The following is an 18,633-nucleotide window of genomic DNA, read 5'->3' as shown; positions in this document are numbered from 1 at the left end:
GGCCTCACGTAGTCAGAAAAGTAGGATTGGCCGAAATAGTGAGTCACTTATAATTAAAGCCGGAAGGTGATTTCACGAGGTTTCAAAAATATTGGAAGGCGACCCAAGACATTTTTACGTCGGCGGCGAGAATGACAATGTATGACCATTGACCACGCAAAGCAACATTGAAAAAACTTAAGAATATCAGACTGCAGTGTCTACGTGTGAAAAAAAAAAAAATCTTGGAATTTCAGATGCTCGAATCTAATCGAATTCGGCAAATCCTAAGACGCATCGCTATACGCGGAAAGAAAAAAAATTGGCCCGGTAGATTTCCAGATCTCACTCACACAAGGAAGCGCTTCCTTTTTAAACGTATACAATTATTGTATTATGCCTTTACACAGTAAACGTGACCTGCACATGACCCTAAAGGTTCCTTGTGTACAAAAAAAATTGGAATTAAATTCGAATTTGAATCCAACCAATGACAAACCACGTCCAGGTCGTACAAAACAAAGACAAATTCAAGACCTAGATCAAGTGGTGCAACCGTTTTCATGGAGTGAGTAGACAGACCACAGACTGAATTTGATTTAACTTTGCCGCTCACTGAAAGCCTACTTTCCTCGGATAATTAGCGAGCTTGAAAGGAAAAAAAGAAAAAGAAATAAATCATATGAAGCATTTTGCCCGGCGGCTAAGACCCGATGCCGCAAAAGCGTCCTTATTTCACGGACCCCTCCCCCCTTCATGCGGTGGGGTATCCTTCCTCCAGTCAGTGCCCAGAAGTCTGCGGTGGCCGGCACGGCGCGATCAGCTGTTTCAAGAATGCGGTTGCAATGCGGTTTTTCTCATTAGAGGCTTAAGCTTCTGCCATTGCTGAACTCTGTCTTACGTAGGTGCTCGAGCTGGATACACGAGGTCCTTTTCTTAGGTGGCTCCATATCGACGGTGAAACTTCAAAAATGCGTTTCTTGGTTGCTATGTTTCAAAATATCCGTTCCAATTGTATTCTCTTAAAATGAGATCAAACCAACATTACACAGTAAGACGAAGTAGCCAAAATTGTGTGTTAATATGGGAAGTAATACACGTAGTAACACAAGCTGAGGGTTAATTTTATGTACACTCCGGCAGGCGCAGTATAGGCAATTGCACGTCGGAGCGTATATGTATTGAAACTGTGTAACGTTTGAAGTATCTCCACGATGTTGAAGGCGCTATATCGGGTGCCCGTGCACAGTGAGACAAAGTAACTGAAATTTTGTGTCAAAATTAGAAACATTGCTGAGTCTTCACTATTTTGGGGAGGAATCAAATCAGAAGTACCAAAAATTAAAATTAGAGCTACAGAATGAACTTTAATAAATATCAGTACAAAATTAAAGGGCTGGGTTCAACTCAGGCAGGCGTTTTATTTTAAACCAACGGCTTTGAGTCTAAACTATAGCAGATTAAAATGTCGAAATTCTCTATTTTATATATCAGAAACACGTATTTTGAACTTCATCTCCTAAAAAGTCAAAACTCCAGTCCATCTTGAAAATGTTAGTTTTGTTTTCGTTGCTAAAATGTTATCGCCGAAACAGTCCAGGTTCGATCCAGACCAGACGACTGGCGCCTGATTTTAACGAGGCTGCAGATTTTCAACACAAAAATTTGGTCCATTTGACACAGGAAAACCTAACACACAAAAAATCAACCAACAGCTTGTGTTACTCCGTGTTTCACTTCTAATTTTAACACAAAATTTTGGTTACTTTTTCTCACTGTGCACGGGCACTCGATATAGCGCCTTCAACATCGTGGAGATACTTCCAACGTTACACAGTTTCATCATACGTTCCGATGTGCAAATTGCCTGTACTGCGCCTGCCGGAGTGTACATAAAATTAACCCTTTGTGTTGTGTTCAGTCTCCTGTATTAATACCTTACCAATACCTCAATTTTTAGTTTTTTGTTGGCGCTAGGATCCTTTTTCCATGGAGGGTAAGAATTGAAAAGCGAACAACGTGCGCAGGCGCACTGAAAAAAAAGGACGGTCATATGAAGCGAATGTGTTCAATATTGGCCTACGTTCGGTCCATGTAACCGCTCTCTCAGTTGTAGGAACCGCATATTCAGTTTATGCAATCAAGCTTCCAAACCAAGTCGAACCACAGAAAAACCTCGGTTGCATGAGTTCAGGACACGGTTCCTAGAACTCAGAGAGCGGTCACTACGGAACACTACGGCCGATATTGAACACCGTGCTTTCGGTTCGTACGACTGAACTTTTTTTCTTCAGTGCGGTAAGAGCCTATTTTCCCCCACACACAGAGAAACAAAACCTTGTGCGTGGGACCTGAAGTTTAGGTTTTATGGATCTCTGAAGTTTTCGGATTGAGCATCTGAACACTTAAGGTCTAGCTGTCGAGGTTCGTATCACCTATCTGAAACTTTAGTTCATACATCTGAAGTACTTCAGATGTAAGAACTGAAGTTTCAGATGTGTGATCCAAACCTCAGCAGCTGGACCTCAAGTGTTCAGATGCTCAATCCGAAAACTTCAGAGATCCCTATGACCTAAACTTCGGGTCCCACGTACGAAGTTTTTTTCTCCGTGCACACTGTCCTCTTTCTTGGCAGGACAGCATAGCTCAGATCCTCGATTAAGACGTAACTTTACGCCCTCTACCGGTGGACTGGACGAGTTCAAAGATAATTTTAACGGATTTAAAACGACCTGTGTCCAAGTTCCCGCTCGGCCGTTAAAATCTCGGCGGGTGGATCGGAGCGGCACACCGCGGCGGCGGCCGGTGAAGCGCGGCGCGGCCTGGCGGTTCAATGTCGCCAGGGGGTTCGCCAGGAACCGAAAGAAAGTAATTAAAACAGCGGATTTGCTCGTCGGATAGCTCGCATTGATTTGCCCACATTACTCAACGCTCCTCTAAGTCTAAACTACGACCGGGGACTCTACACGGCGCTGCTTGTAGCGCCGACTCTAAGATGTCGAGAAAAATCAGTTTATGAGCTTGTAACGTCGCCGTCGCGGGGCGGGGGAGGGGAGGGTCGGGGCGGCGAGGCAAAGAAAGCTGTCTTGTCGGGCCGAGCGAGCTAATGCCAGATGTAAGCAAGCTTAAATGGGGATGTCAAAAAACCGTATACCTACAAATCCACGACTCTTTGAATCAACGTCAAGCCGGAGAAAAATCGACGCCGCCCGACCGTTGCCGGGTCTCCCGGGAAATGGGCCGTAGATAACTTTGAACTTGGAAAAACGACACGGAAAAAAAAGAGGTAAGGGTTGTTGGATGGTACAGACATCTCCAATTGGACGGATTTATGCTAAAAGGAACTATGTGCAAGTGGAAAGATGCACTGGAAAAAAAAAAAAAAAAAAAAAAAAAAAAAAAAAAAAAACATTGGATCTAGAGTCCAGACTCTTGAAAACATCGACAAGAAAAAATACTCTTGATTCAATCAGATTTAAGCTTATATCAAGAACCAAGCCTCTTAATTTGAGCTGATTTCCTTTTGATTTAAGCTTAAATCTGATTGAATCAAGAGTCCTTTTTCTTGTCAATGTTTTCAAGAGTCTGGACTCTAGATCCGATGTGTTTTTTTTTCCAGTGTACAAACTTTTGGAGTAATTTTAGTTCTGATAATGATCCTCGAAACATGCTCGCGCCTTGACGACTTTTTTCATGTAGTATTTTATTTTGTTTAATTTGCTCTTCAAATCATAATCATTTTAATTTTTCCTCTTTCTTCTGTTTCAGGTAAGTTTCTGTTCATTACTCTTCCCATTGGACTAATGACGCAAATGAACGTGATATGTTGTGTAACGTAAGTGAATTTAAGTTAACAGTACGTGCAAATTATGGAAGGGAACGAGTTTGCAGAGTTGTCACAACTCAGGTTTTGAACCAAGCCTCTTAATCTGAGTGGATTTCCTTTTGATTTAAGCTTAAATCTGATTGAATCAAGAGTCCTTTTTCTTGTCAATGTTTTCAAGAGTCTGGACTCTAGGTCCAATGTATTTTTATTTCTAGTAAGGGGTGTGCTCGTGGAGGCCGAATAAGAAACAATGTAAAATTGGATATAGTTCCTTTTGAGAAAATTGAAAAGCGGGATTTTCAATTAAATCAAAAGGAACTGAGCGCCAACTCGTGAGCCGTGGACATGTGACAAGAGCCTTGTGGACACGGCTCATGAGTTAAAAACCGCCTTCCCGATCGTCGTTTCACCACGACATTTTGCTGTTTTCCTCAAGATTTGCGTAAAAAGACACTCCAAAATTCTACTCCCAGAAATATTTGAACTCAACTTCAAATTCTGGAGAAAAAATTCGGAGAAGGAAACATCGGCAGAAGTTCCGCATAAATCCGATTTCCTATTCCAATCCGGCAACAGCGCGACGCTAGTCGCGGCCACACTCCTCGAACGCACGACCCCTGGGAGCCCCCCTCCCTCCCGGGGGCCCCCTCCCCTGAGCCCTCGGGCGCCCGCCCCGGCGTCCCCAGGGGAGAGCGCGCTCGTTGCATCCGTCACTACAATAACCCGCGCGATCTATCGACGCGAACTCTACCATTCGCGGACCATTAACGGTCGGAGAGGGGGTCGGGGGGGGGCGGGAGGGGGGCTCGATTACAGGGTTCGGGTTCGACTCCGGACGAGCCTCAGTGTCAATGGGTTTGTCGGCGGAGGTTCCACGGAACTGGGTAAATTCAATTAACTGAAATTGACGGGCGCGCACCTTCAGCGGGGAACTTTGGAGCGGGCCCCCCTCCCGCTATCCACCGCGAGCTCTCGTCACCTGGGAGGGTCCCTCCGGCCGGGACGGTGACCGGTTGTCCCGTCCGCTCGTGTGATTTCGACGCCTCTGATTGAGATATCGATCGTCCGATCGGAGCCGATGCGAGGGGTTCGCCCGCGTCGAGAAGAAAGCACGGTTCGATGGTTTGGTGGACATGGGACGCTCGGAGGGTGGGGAAATCATCTCTCTACTCGGTGGAATTACAGCTGTTCTGGCCCATCATCATTGCCCCTTTCGTATTTTTTTTAAACCATTAATGGACCCATGGAGAAAGTGCGGAATTGAGTGGGTTATCTGAATAGACACTGGAAAAAAAACACATTGGATTTAGAGTCCAGACTCTTGAAAACACTGACAAGAAAAAATACTCTTGATTCAATCGGATTTTTGCTTGAATCAAAACGAAATCCGCTTAAAGTAAGAGACTTGGTTCTTGATTTAAGGTAGATTCTGATTGAATCAAGAGTACTTTTCCTTGTCGATGTTTTTAAGAGTCTGGACTCTAGATCCAATGTGTTTTTTTCCAGTGAGAGGAGTAATTGCCAAGGCTAAACGTATCTCACCATCGTGCGATTTTACCAAAAATCATGTTTATGTTCTCTGTATGTTTTCGTTTCAAACATTTGAATATCTGCTTCAGTGGTTAAAGAGCACAAGTTCTGAGCCAACCCTCTCAGCGTGGGGTACCACTTCCAGCGGAAAACCATGTGTTCTGGTTCAAATTATCGTTTTTAATATTGTCCATCCAGCACGCATTCATTTGAGTGTCATTTCATCGCTACAAATTGCAGTGTTGAGCGGTATTATGGAAGAGGAGCGCATTCACCAAAATTTTGAAATTTTTTGTGTATTACCTAATGTCTCCGACCCTGCTTGTGTGACTGTGGGCGTGGGCTTATTACAGCGATGGCATATAGAAAAATTTTCAATTTTTTCAAACGGAAGTATAAAATTGTCGAAAAAATCAAGTCTTTTCATTGTGTTTCAAAGCTTAACTTTTGACAGTTACACTCCTCTTCAAATAACCCGTTCAATCAAGTACCACATCATATGGTTTTTTTTTTTTTTTTTTTTTTTTTTTTTTTTTTTTTAAATCAAAATTTCAGGTATAGAACATGATGAATGCATCAAAATTCCTACTGCAACCCATAAGTTCTAAAAAAAAAATCGTATAACGATAATTCACACTTTCCATTCTTAAAACACCAAAGTGATCAATTTTAGATTAAAAAGGGTCTATCTTGCCGCCATCTGCTTCCGTGTGTACATCCTTGTCTTGTAATTACATCGAGCGAAATCAACTCAATGCTGGCGAAAATATCTGACCGTACACATATTATCATGGCAATGGAAATAAAGTTCCAAGCAGTTATGACGTTCATAAAATGTCATCAAAAATTGATTCTCTGCTGTGCAAATGTGAAAGAGATGAGAGAAAAGAAAAAGAAAAAAGAAAATGAGAAAAAAAGAAAGCTTCTCCTTAATCCTATTTTGCTGCGGCGAGACAAAATGATGCGCCCACATCAGGCTTATTAAGTTTATGTTTTGCCCGAAGTATGCAGAGCAGCTATATTTTTTGCACCAGCAGAAGAATTCGTGTGGATTTTTTGTAATTTGCCGCTTGAATCGCAAGACGGCATATTATAATGTTGCATCTCCTAATACCTTCCTTCTCCTCCACACTTGCCCAAAATCATCCGGAAACTTAATTTGAATTTCTTTCGCTTCACTTTAGCCCCAGAGTAACTCTTATGACCACTTGCCTTTAGGAAATTCTTTCATGGCTAGTTGTGAAAAAATTTGTTAAAAAAAATGCATAAGTCTGCAGATTAAATCTTGAATTTTAACCACGTTATTTTTCTGAAAACGAGTATCTGTTCAGTCAAATTTATTTTTAGTATTTAAAGTCAGCAAATCTGAAACCCAACATTCCGGTCTTTGGTCATATTTGCGAATTCCTACCTCATACGCCTGCATAACTAACAAGCTTTTAATCATATGCTTGCCCTCGTATTTCAATTGCGATGCTCACTGGATGCAATTTGTTTGAAGTTTTTAAACATGCATCCATAATTAAAAAGTTCAATAAAATATAAAAAAATACCGCGGGTCCAATATCCAAAAACAACATAATAAAGGATCCAAAACGTTTTGGCTGAAAATACAGCGCCATCCTCAGTCGGATAAAACATTAAAGTCAAAAATCCTTTTCTTCTTCTTCTTCTTCTCATTTGTTTGAATTTTATTTTGTATATAACTGAGGATGGGTGATTTCCAGCTTAAACGGAATGGATCTCCTAATTGGTGCTTTTAAACTAATTACCACAGATTTGTTAGATGGACGTGCTTTGTCGCGAGTTGCTACATTGAAACATTTATTTTATGATAAGTTCACTGCTCAAACATTTGAAAAACATGTTTGAAGTATCAAGAAACCGACTAATTCGAGTACAGTCAGTGTTAAAGAAGTTTCTTTAAGACTGATGTCACCTGAAAGTTTGGATGTATAAAATGGGAGTTTTTCACACTCTGTAACATGTTTGAATAATTTTCAAGTTTGGACTTTCAATGTACGATTTTACGACCAATATAGCATACTCACCATTGCATAAGTACCTACCGTAATTGTACTCATGTATGTAGTAAGTTGACTAAAATTGACCACGGCATTGAACGAAGGTCGAAGATATTTTTTGAATAAACCAACTAAATTTTGTGTTTGGATTATTGGAGCAGAACATTTTTAATTTTGTGATTTGCGGATTCCGGTGGGAATTAGTGCAAGTTTATATAAGTTTCGAGAAGGAAAAACCGCGCGTTCTAAATTTGTCAAAGTTCTGTAAAAAGTGTGACGAAATTAAACAGAGCTTGACAGATATTTTATGGAACATGGTAGAAGATCTGCAGCCGCGCGGAAATAAAGGGCAAATAGTAGGAGATGACTGACACGTTAAGTCTTCCAAAAATCTGCATTTTATCGAGGTAATGGAGGTAATATTTACCCAAATGATCGGACTGCTTTCATCATCGAACCCAAAAATTGAGGAAAACTTCCTATCTCCCGGTCGTATCATTGCTAAGCCGCTTATCAAAATCCTCTATTACCACATTTATTCACAATTTACCCCCATTCCTTGATGAACGGAAATAAATAAGCACCTGACGAGCTGCTTTCAAAATGCCAGGGAAATCGCCGTTTGACGTAGTCAGGGAGGAGAGTTCCTTGATTAATTGGGCCCACAGTAAAATGAGATATTCTAAATTCCGACTCGAAGGTTATTTCAAGACACCCACTCAAAAATTCACCGAAGAAACTCCTCGTTTTCTCGTGATCTCCAAAATGCCTTTGACGGCGCGGCTCGGAGCAGGGTAATGTGTATGCAAAAATTGAAATAAATCTTCGCATTTCCAGTCCAATGGCCTGCTTTGAGCTGTCCGCGATGAGCAAGTGATTGAGAACGAAACTCGATTCAGTAAATCGATTTCGGCCGTAAAATAACTGAGTTCTGAGCCCGCGAATAGATAATTAAGTTGCATACAAATTCCTTTCCGGCCGGCGACCGTATGCTTCACTTCAGTGCTACTTCGACTGTGGAACATCTTCTCGTACTTGCGAGTGACTGAAAATTTGTGTTCTTCGAGAGATAAATGAAGACCCTCTACAGGTGTTCCACTAATGGTCGAAGATTCTACTTCCGGAGTTCCATAATTCAATCGTTGGACTAGGTACCTTCTTCTTGAATGTTGAATGTTGAGTGACGAATTGTTCAATCCGCTTAACAAACAAGTCCATGTTTGATAAACTTGTTGGTTGCTGTACATCACCTGAGGTTCAATAGCCTACTATAAGGTAATCAATAGCTATAGGAAGAAGGACTCAACATGCAAACAGGAGGACGTGTGGCATTTTGACAACTGCCCATAAAAAAGTGTTCCATCCCCGAAAGGAAATGTTTCATCCTGTCGTAGGGTTATTAAGTGACAGAACTCTAATTCGAACTACTACGAGGAAATTTTTCAGCAAATTTTTTAAGAACGGAGCGGATTTCCCTCCTAACTGTTGAGGTTCAGTTACACGATCAAATTGAGCCATCAAATTGGGCCTCTCATTGGTCGCATCCTTACCTCAGGTCTTTTTCCACCAATCAGAGCTTCAGTTTGATGGCTCAATTTGATCGTGTAACTGAACCTCTATCACTCGGAGTTTCGGAAAATGGTTCGGTTCGGGGTATGGGCCTTCGAGTAAAATACACCCCCGATTTGACCGCGAAATCCGAAGCAGCATACCACTATAATTTCTCTCGGTATAAGAGACGAATTATCATTTTGAACTTTCAATTTATCAATAATCTCACTGATCTAGGGGTGAGATCCTAGTAGCATGCGACACGGTGGTTTTCAGATTTGCATTAATTTAGAACAGTTGGCGGGGCGTGTCTCGCTACAAATCGATTAATTTGGCATTCGAACCCATGGAGAGGATCGGAGTTCGAAATGAACGCACCGTGTTAATCGATTCTTCAGTATAGTTTTAAATGGGAAAATATCGATAGTGAATTATCACGTCTCGTACGTGATTTAGAACCGCACATCTCTAGTTGAAACTCAAAGTATAAGTTCGGTTTTTATATTCACACGTGTCCGTTGGGCGAAAATATGCACAAGCAGCCCCAAGGCCGTCGCAAGGGTGAATTGCACTGCGTTCAGCAGAAAGAGACCAAGCCACATCAGTCATTGCCAAATTTAACTGGGAAATTGTATTTTCGACACGAAAACAGTTCTGCAGATTTTTATGCAAATTTCAGTGAATTTTCTACATATTACGAAGAAAATTCCTTAAAATTTTCCAAGGACTCCGCACAAACGTTCTCTTGTAAAAATTTGAATATCCCTGTTAAATCTGGCAATATCTGATGTGGCTTGGTTCCTTTTTGCTGAACGCGGTTCAATTGTGACCCACGCAGCGTCCCAACCTGGGTGAAGGAGAGGAGGAAGAGAAACAGGGAGAGAAAGAGGAAGAGACAGAAGGAGGTGAAGGAAGGAAAGAAGAAGAGGACGAAACATCGGGAAATCTCTAAAATTAAATGTACAAAAGTAAAGCGAGAAATATTGGCGCCTCGCGCGATTGCGCACGCATTTTGCGTCCCTCCTGACGGGCCGAGCTGCTCCGTTGTCGGCGCGCGACTACCGAATTCTTCGGCCGAACTCGGACACGAGATTCCTCGTAATTTTATTTACTCGGCCGGTTGCCCGTTGTCCCTAAACAAATCGTTCCAGATGTCTGCCTCCCCCTCGGCCGGGCCCGCGCTCGACATTTTTTTCATTTTCCGCGCAGGAAATAACTCTGTAAATTTCTCGGCGCTGATTTACGAGTCGGAGCGCGCAACGGCCGAAACGGAGATTCTTGGGCGCTGGACGAGCGCTTTTTAGACGTTTTTAATAACTTTATCTGATTTCGATCTGGGTTGCCCGTGGGCGTCGCCATAAACGAGTCACCCCGACGCTACGGGCGGCTCTTCTTGTCTCCTAATTTACGGGGTTGCGCATGCGCGAGGCCGATGCGGTGGCGGCGAGCGCAGAATGCAGTAGCGCAGGCTCCGGGTGCCCGGGCCCGGTGGCCGGGGTCGCCACGCTCATCTGCATCAGTCTCGTGACTTGTGCGTCTCGTGACGGATGCGTCAGCGAATTCCCCGGGCCCCGGCTCCAAGTGCGCGGAATCGCAAATGATGCGCCGCGGAGTTGCCGCTTAACAGACCCACGTCACGGAAGATCGAAGAGCGAAAAATTGAATTAACTCAACGGCCACACCGAAAAAAAAGTTACTAGCCACGTGGACATACCGTCATTCCGGGCTCAGAGGCCGAAAGTTTCGTGTGCTGGAGCCGTAGCTTCGATTCCTTCGGGTTCTATATCCGGAAATTTGGGCCTGACTACATGGACATATCGTCATTTCGGGCTCAGAGGCCGAAAGTTTCGGGTGCTGGAGCCGTAGCTTCGATTCCTTCGGGTGCTACATCCGGAACTTTCGGCCTCTGAGCCCGGAACGCAGATGGTATGTCTTTATAGCCCACAAGTACGGCTTCTAGGGTCAGAGTTTGTTTTTCAGTGCAGCAATGGTAGCCAGGAATTTGTCATGGGTATCATGGGTGAGCAGTGGAGGAAGGGGGGGGGCGAGGAGGGTTGGATGGTAAAAGTACAAAATCCTAAAATTTACCAAAAATGACGGGGTTTTTTTTGTGGAAATGCCCCTGTCGTGGAGGAGGAAGGTCCCAGGCACTCCGCACTCTCCTCGTGGCTATACTCCACTCAGTGACATAATTGGACGTATTTCTACCAAACAGACCTATGTGGCGATGAGAAATGTGGGGTGTGCTCTAGGAATCTGGATAAGAAGCAATGTAAAAGTGGGCGTGGTTCCTTTTGAAGAATTGGCAAAGCGGGATTTTACATTCTATCAAACAGACCTATGTGCAGCTGAGTGCGAAACTCATGAGCCGCGGGCAGGGCAAGAGAGCCTTGTGGACAGGGCTCATGAGTTAAAGAGCCCCGACGACGACGTCGACGTCTCACCCCCGCTTTTTCATTGCCGCTGACGTCACTGGCGCTTTATTATTCTCATTCACTCTTACGGCCAGAGACTAACGAGCACACCCCATATTTCTCACTTCCACATAGGTCTGTTTGGTAGAACTACGTCCAATTGTTCTGTCTACCCCAATGAAAGTCCAAGACCCTAACAAAGCCAAACTCTCCCTTACAAAAAAAAAAAAAAAAAAAAAAAAAAAAAAAAAAAAAAAAAATTATATCTGAAGGTATGTAGTTGACACAAACTTAAAATGACATATTAATCCGTTTCCGTAAGTTTTTAGGGGGCACCGAATATTTTTAGAAGTTTTCCTGGAAAATCTCATCCTTGCTCCCAACACTTACCTTTTCAAAGTAATTCCCATTTCCGGTGCTCAACTTTCCTATAAATTTCCAATGCCCTTCTGGTTTTCAATTTTCCCCGGAAATTCTCATTTCCGTCCCAAGTGTTCGAGGATTTCTCGCTCACATTTCCAGCACTCAACTTTCCTGTTCATTTCCGTCGCGGTTCTGCATTCAACTTTGCCCGGGAATTTTTTATTTTCTTCTCAAGTTTCCGAGGAATTCTTGCTCACATCTTCGGCACTGAATTTCCCTGTTAATTTCTGTTGCCGTTCGACATTCAACTTTTCCCGGGAATTCATATTTTCTTATCAAGTTTCCGAGGAATTCTTTATTACATTTCCGGTACTGAATATTCCTCTGGGAATTCTTCTCCTTGTTCCCGGCGTTCAACTCTCTCGAGAAGCTGCGGTCCGTACTCCGGGCACGTGGCAACGGCGGATGAATCCCGGCCGTTTGACGAGCGTCCGGGAGACGCGAACAATTTGTCTATTTTCGTGTCGTTTCGGAGCGAGCCGAATACATTAAAATTAAAATAATCGCTCTCAATGGCCGCGGCCCGATTTAATGGGACCTAATGCGACCAGTGCAGTTCGCTCGGAAAAGCTAACCTCTCAAATGAAATATGACGTGTGTTTCAGATCGAGCATTTATATTTACATAAATCTCCTTGCCCGAGCGCGACTGACAGAGTGCGCACCGTTATTTATTGCGCGGGCATGCTAAACTGTTGAATGCTCCTCGGAGTTGTTCCACGTCGTGGTCTATGCGATGTTTTCGTCTGTGCACCCGCGCCGCCGCCACCCCCGCCCAAACCCCGTCGCCCTTTATAAAAGTTCGATTAGGTTAGATTTAGAGCAATCTCTTTTGTGATAGATTGTACGGCGCGGTGCAGTGTCCGCCGACACCGTTAAAAAAGCGCATCGTAAATAGAAAACCTATGGAGATATGCCTTTTTCGTCGAGATCAAAGAACAGGTTCCGCCGCTCATAGTCGACGCTGGAATCAATAACCGCTGCGAAGCCCGTTAGAGGGCGGTCATCCGGTGGTGGCGCTCTCTTTCGGAGCCCGTATAAGCTCAAAACTTAAGACCGATACATCTTCCGCGCGAAAGTCCTGAATATCCTAATCCTGCTGAATTTTCTTCCGTGGTGGAATATTCTGTTATGAATGATCTCAGTTCAGAGGTGGATCCAGCAATTTGGCAACACCTGATATCTTCCATTAAAACCTATGCTAAATAATCGATTCTTGTCGGAACACTGGATCCCCTCCCTTAATCGATAAATTTCCATATGTTTACATGGAGAAAAGACAATTTTGCCAATTTGCTGGATCCGCCAATGTCACAGTTTCTCATAGAACGTATAAAATTGTGTAGTTACGCTAGAAAAAAAGTCGCTTGGATCTAGTGTCCAGACTCTTAAAAACATTGACAAGAAAAAATACTCTTGATTCAATCAGCTTTTTGCTTGAATCAAAAGGAAATCCACTTAAATCAAGGAGCTTGGCTCTTCAATTCAAGAAAAAGTCGGATTAAATCAAGAGTATTTTTTCTTGTGAATGTTTTTAAGAATCTGAACTCTAGATTCAAGCGACTTTTTTTTCCAGTGTATGTTCTTCCCACCGAGAAACGGCATATTCAACTCCGACGCAGGGAATGCGGAATTCGGGAACCTAAGAGATAAAGAAGACAAGAAACAAGTGCCTGAAGAGCCACTATGCGGTAAGTGAAACAGAGCGAGAGACAGCCAGCTGATTGTGAGTGCGGGTACAAAAAGTCGTCCCTCTGTCGTAAGCGCGTAAACGTATTTGCACTCGTGCCTTGGAGAGCGCGGAGTCATACGGACGTCAAGACTCACCTTGACGCGGAGTTACGCTCTTACGTCCGGCGGAGCGACGAAATTAGTGAGAGCGGCCGCATCGACTTAAAAGGCGACACATGACGCACAAAACGACGTGTAAGTGCCGCGCTTCGCGGCCGACCCCTCTATATTGTGCACAAGTCCCCGAGCATCCCCCGATGCCCCCGGGGGTGGCGTCAAAAACCCCTTGAGAGCGGGGGTGCAGTCCCTACGAGGGAAAAAGCTGCCAGATGTGTGGGCTGGACTCGAGTTTAGGCAATCAACGACCGTTGCAGCGCTGCCAAATGTATTCGATAGTCTAGAAAATTGATTTTGCACTGCCATGCCTTGTCAACGATAGGAGCGACAACGTTCAATTTTTACTTTCTCGCTCCCATAGGGTAGAGAGGAAGTATTGTCATCCTCCAAAAAAAAAAAAAAAAAAAAAGTTGAAATTTCATCATTTCTAGACGTTTTAAGGTCCCAGGAGTAAAAATAACCATACTTGAAAAAATGTGTGTCCGTCCGTGTGGCGTCCCCCAAATCTGTGTACAGCGATATCTCAGAATCTATCTGTTCGATTTCATTCAAAATTGGCACAGGACACCATATCTATGGTCTCCTTATGCACGTCCAACGATTTTGAGGTACGCTAAAATTTGGGGGGGCTAGGGTCAAATTGGGTTAAAGGTCCATTTTCAGCAAAATCACACGGAAAGCTCATTTTGAGGGACCGTAAATTTTGAAAAATGCCTTTAATTCTTTAAAATTGGGCATCAAGCACATCACCTGGATCATTAATTTAAGTTCCTAAAAGATCTTTGGACTAAACTCAAAATTCAAGGGATTACGAGGCCCAAAAGTAGGGCACTTTGCTCCGCGACATCACACAAACAACTCATTTTCAAAGACTGTAAATTTGAAAAAAAATGCCTTTCATTTCTTCGAAAGTTGGCATAAGAGCACCACCTGGTTCAATAATGTAAGTTCCTATGAGGTCTTTGGACTAAACTATAAATTGAAGGGTTACGCGTCATATAGCGAGGAGAGCACTTCGGTCACACGGAGAGCTCATGGACTGTAGATTTTGAAAAAATGCCTTTAATTCTTTGAAAGTTGGCTCAAAAGCACCATCTGAGTCATTAATTTAAGTTCCTAAAGGATTCTTGGACTAATCTCATAATTGCAGAGGGGCCGATAGGAAACGCTCAATTCTCTGATAAATGAGTCGGAACGCTTCTAGATAATAGCAGCAAACGCTTTGAGTCAGGTGAAACCTAGGAATTCAAATGCATTATATAATGCATCATATACTATTTCCAAAATTACTCCGTAGGTATACACCAAGCAAAATTAGACAACTAATTAGGTAGGTACTTACAATATATAGTTACTATAAGTCATCAAGCTGACGCCAGAACTGACACTTAATTCAAGGGATTACGAGGCCCAAAAGTAGGGCACTTTGCTCCGCGACATCACACAAACAACTCATTTTCAAAGACTGTAAATTTGAAAAAAAATGCCTTTCATTTCTTCGAAAGTTGGCATAAGAGCACCACCTGGTTCAATAATGTAAGTTCCTATGAGGTCTTTGGACTAAACTATAAATTGAAGGGTTACGCGTCATATAGCGAGGAGAGCACTTCGGTCACACGGAGAGCTCATGGACTGTAGATTTTGAAAAAATGCCTTTAATTCTTTGAAAGTTGGCTCAAAAGCACCATCTGAGTCATTAATTTAAGTTCCTAAAGGATTCTTGGACTAATCTCATAATTGCAGAGGGGCCGATAGGAAACGCTCAATTCTCTGATAAATGAGTCGGAACGCTTCTAGATAATAGCAGCAAACGCTTTGAGTCAGGTGAAACCTAGGAATTCAAATGCATTATATAATGCATCATATACTATTTCCAAAATTACTCCGTAGGTATACACCAAGCAAAATTAGACAACTAATTAGGTAGGTACTTACAATATATAGTTACTATAAGTCATCAAGCTGACGCCAGAACTGACACTTACATCTTTATTAAATACTAATATGTTTGTTGTTAATGAATTTAGAATCCCGGCAGATTCCATCTTTCGCGGTTCCTTTTTACGAGGTACTAAGCACAAATATAATATAAAAAATAATACGGCACAAATATGACTGATTTAATGCTTGTTACTTAATAAACAAGGTACCTTAATAAAGGAGGTTATAAACAGGTCAACAGCAGCAAGGAGATGGCGCTCTCAGCGCTCTCTATTGTTTTCGCTTTGAATTACAGGGATACGCGGTAAGGAGATGGCGCTCCTGGCGGGCGTGTGGTGAACCTTCCAGCAGGTAGATTCGCCCGCCAAATTTAAAATTTGGGAGATGCTAAGCGAAAACCGTTTAGTTTTAAGACTATTTGAACATCGAATAGTCATTCTACCCATTCAAGTAGATATTTGATGGCTTTTGACCGTGCTTAAGGAGAGATTATAATATAAAATCGTATCTGAAGTATGATGTCAATGAATCTAATGGATCCTAATGAATCGTAGAAAAGCTAAGATTTTTACGGATCGCCATCTTTGACAGGAGACTTGGTTAATCAATTACATATTTAATTGAAGATGCCTCATAAAATCAACAAGTCGAGTCCGAATATATGAATTCATCATATATCGCGAAGACATTTACAATAAAGTTCAGTGGTTTGAATAAAAATTTCATAACTATTATCCTGTGATCAAAATTCCAATCAAACTTTATGATTTTGTAAAATTGGCAGTATTTTTCTAAATATTCCAGTAAAAGTGTCTATGCCGGCGCGAAGCGCCGGCTCGAGCGAGAAAGTCCCGTGCGGTCCCCGCACCAATCCGCTAAGCGGATGGGGGGGCGAAGCCCCCCAAATGCCGGCGCGTAGCGCCGGTACGCGGCGCGAAGCGCCGCGCATAAATTGGCCGGAGGCCAATTTTTTTTAAATCGAGTTTTCTTCAAAATCCGCTCAATCTTGCTTAAGAAATCAACGGTGTAAGTCGGCAATCACATAACTCGTTTGCGGTGTCTGAAAATCTCCGCATCTATGTTATTTTTTTAAAGGAAGACAAATTGATATCATTCCTGAAGTTTTTGCAGAATTTTCTTCTTACAGAGAAGAAAAATCACCGCAGTCTCGAAGAATTGCCGTTGAGTAGTTTTCCGTTTAAAAATAAGATATAACAGGAAGTCTGCAACGTCGCAAACCGAGTTATGTGATTGCAGACTTACACCGTCGAAATGATTTTTTAAGTTAAAACAGAAAAAAACTGTCTTATATTTGTGTATAAAAACGAGATCCTAAGAGACCAGTAAGTACGCAAAAATTAACGTCGTTTTAGGCAAAATAGTAGTAAGTGCCCATTATAAAACTTAAGAACTTCGCTGTCTTGAATGATTTAATACCCTATTTTGCCCACGCTACAAATGCTCTGCATGAAGAATAGTTCCTTAATAGGGCTCAATCCTGCGAAGCCTTTGCAGCGCAAAAAAGACGATCATTTTGTGATTATTTGTATTGCGCATGGTCTGAACACATAAACTGCATCCATTTGCGCAATTTTGTGAGAAATTGAATATGTATCTCTCGACAGGACGCACTAGTATTCAGAAGGAGCTTTTACCGAATGAAATGCCTCAGCTGAGTCGTAGTTTAGAACGATGATTCAAATTCTGAGTTATTAGCGGGGTAATATGTGTAATCCGGTGCTTAATGGTCTGTCTGCCACGTAATGAGGCGTTTCTCCCGGGAGTGTTTTACACGCTGTAACCTCCTCCAGGTTATTCTGTTCACCATCCTCTGTGCCCTTTCTCATGAAGCGCTTGATGGTTCCTATGCATTTACAGTTGCTTAGAACCTCTGTTTTGAACTCTCTTTCGAATATTCAGGGAGCATAGTAGGCTTTGGAGTCAACTGCTTTACGGATTTTACTACCGTATTTCTAACAGTTCGCGTGTCTAATGACTCATTTGATGCATATAGACGTACCAGGTTATTTTTCTGGGGGGGGGGGGGAGCTCCCCCGGAAATTTTTTGAAATTTTAAACCTATTTAGACGCATTTTTTGCAGAAAAATTACGCTTCTTTTGCTTTAAGCAAAGAACACTTACGAATTATTGCATTCAGTGCGCATCTGTAAAATTTTTGAAATTTCAAATATATTCGGACGAATTTTGAGGCTTCCGTGACGGAGAGTTTTCATCCAGAAAAAGTACGCTTTTTTTACTTTCAGCAAAGAATACTTTCGAATTGTTATGGGTCGATAGCGGATATAGCGCAGCAGCCCGCGCCGTACTAGTGAGGAGGCGGAACGCATCTCCTTTTCCTATCCTTGCGTTTAAGTCTCTCAAGTATGAGTAACTATCATTACTGGGTCCAGTGGCGTGGCGTGCTTTGCGATGTATCGATTGTTATGTCATTCAAACCTATGGAAAAGGATCAATAAACAGGGTGTTCGCAGCGAACACCTAAATAATCGATTTTTTACCATAGGTTTAAATGGCATAACAATCGGTAAATCGCAATTCACGCCACGCCACTAACTGGGTCATCCCATAAGCAACCTATGTGCTATTAGTTAATTTGTGCTTTTGTTGGCGAGTCAGAATCAGTAGTTTTTATTTGCAAAATGTAGTTCAGGTCAATATAACTGAGAGACTCAAACGCACGGGTAGGAAAAGAAGACGCGTTCCGTCATTTCACCGGCGCGGGGTGGGTCGACCGAGACGGGCAAATATCTCTTAATACAAAACTGATAAATGGACGTATTTCTACCAAACGGAACTATGTGCACTATGACGTGAACCCTGTTATGCATATATATAACGACCCTCGGGGCTCATGTCTCAATGCACATAGTTCCGTTTGGCAGAGATACGTCCAAATGTCATATTCCGTCGGACGGACGACCCACGCTGACCGCGGAAAAAATCGCGCGAAATTAGGAGCAATTATTAAAGCAGCCGAGCTTCGGCGAGACGAAAATTTGAATATTCGGCCGGCGTCGGTCGGGCGCATACACTCACCTCGGGCTCTGCTCACCGGATGTGATTAACGATTATTACCT

General features: G+C 42.7%; 1 protein-coding gene across 2 annotated transcripts in view; it reads left to right on the top strand.

Moving 5' to 3' along the window:
* Positions 1 to 18,633, top strand: part of bs (serum response factor blistered) — a 392,024-nt gene that overhangs the window by 214,400 nt on the left and 158,991 nt on the right. The gene's annotated exons all lie outside the window — the stretch shown is intronic.

The sequence above is a fragment of the Bemisia tabaci genome, chromosome 2 (genome assembly GCF_918797505.1).
Source record: "Bemisia tabaci chromosome 2, PGI_BMITA_v3".
Taxonomy (NCBI): Eukaryota; Metazoa; Arthropoda; class Insecta; order Hemiptera; family Aleyrodidae; genus Bemisia; species Bemisia tabaci.
This window is presented reverse-complemented; position numbering and strand designations above follow the sequence as displayed.